Below are 1,733 nucleotides of genomic sequence, written 5' to 3' on the forward strand. Positions count from 1 at the left end.
AATGTGGGGAAAAGTCTGCAGTCTAGTGTTTTTTTTTTACCACTATTGCTAGAAATGGTCGGATGAGCGTGGCCTAATGGCTAACATTCTTGTATTCTGAACCCGAGGGTTCAAGGTTTGCATCCCTTTGTCACAAACAATGCACTCGCAATCTGAGGCTGTGGTGTTACTGTAAATTTACTGTGTTACTGACAATTCGTATATTAGTTATTAAACAAAGCGCTATCTTTGTTCCGTCTGACGCGGATGTCGAAACCCGATTTTTAGCGTTACACGCTCTTAGACTTACTGCTGAGCCACCGGGGAATGAGGGAAAGAGTGACGGTTAAATCACACTGTTCGGTCAGAGATAAATAACTTCAGAGTTTGCAGTAGGTACTGTTAACTACCTGCCTTCCCTATAGTCTACTGGGTTAAAATTGGGGCTAGCTATTATATGCGCAAATACCTCTTGCATATATATTTTTACGAAAATTCTAAAAGTAAATATTTCACGATTGAGTTCAATTATTTCAATTATAAAGATACAAAATTTACGAATCATTATAGAATAATGTGATCTATAGATTTCTTCCAGCGAATATTCAGATTGCTTAGAAATGCTTCTGATAAACATTATTTAACTAAAGATTGCGTGTGCCGAAACTCACTACACATTATTTAATGTTATTGTTGTTTATTGCAGTTCACGAAAACCTACTAGAAAGCTATCTGCGCCACGCGCCTCTAATTTTTGAAATGTCAGACGAGAAGGGCCTGACATGGCCTGGTGGTTAGAACGATCGACTCATCATTAGTGGGTCGCAGGTTCGAATCCTTTCACCGAACATGCTCGCACTTTCAGCCGTGGGGGCATTAAAATGTGACAGTGAGTCCTACTTTTCGTTGGTAAAGAGTAGCGTAAAAGTTGACGGTGGGTGTTATTGACTAGTTACCTTCCCTCTAGTCTATTACTTGTAAATTAGGGATGGTTAGTGTAGAAAGCCCTCGAGTATCTTTGCACGAAATTCAACAAACGATAAACAAGAGGAAAGGCAACTAGTCAACACCATGATCTAAAGCTCCACAACTGGAAGAGTGAACGTGTTAGGTGACGAGTTACGGTTTCGCAACTCGCAGGTTGCGAGTCGAGCGTCCTAACAACACTTATGAATATTGTGTTGAATCAGATTACATCAGTCTTTTACGCACCACAATGCACAGTAAAACTGAAGCTTCATTTACAAAGATTTCCAATTCCTCCTGATTGTAATAACTTTCTAAGAAGTGAGTAATTCCATTCTGAAGATCAATGATTGCCAGTAAATACGGATTAAAATGTCCAAATTAATTGTCATCAATATTTCTAGTTTATTTGTTTATTCTGCGTTCCTTTCATGTGTTAGATGTACTCATGTCCGAAATGTTACAAATAACTAATTTTTCCAAGTAACTATCATTTCTCCCACCCCTCCAGTGGCACAGTGGTATGTCTGCTAGAATCCGGGTTTCAATACCCGTGGTGGGTAGAACACAGATAGCCCATTGTGTTTAATTATAAACAAACAAACTATAATTTTCTATTATTATGGTATTAAAATTATATTGAAGTAAACAACATCGATATTCAGTTTAATCTTATTTCGGTTTTCTTCAACGATCTGCTGTACCGTACATCAGAAAGAAGAAAGTATAAGAATATGTCAACCACACTACAATTGCTGCACCCAGAGATTCAACGGTAAGTCAGTGAG

Source organism: Limulus polyphemus, unplaced genomic scaffold (genome assembly GCF_000517525.1).
Source record: "Limulus polyphemus unplaced genomic scaffold, Limulus_polyphemus-2.1.2 Scaffold1023, whole genome shotgun sequence".
NCBI classification, from domain to species: domain Eukaryota; kingdom Metazoa; phylum Arthropoda; class Merostomata; order Xiphosura; family Limulidae; genus Limulus; species Limulus polyphemus.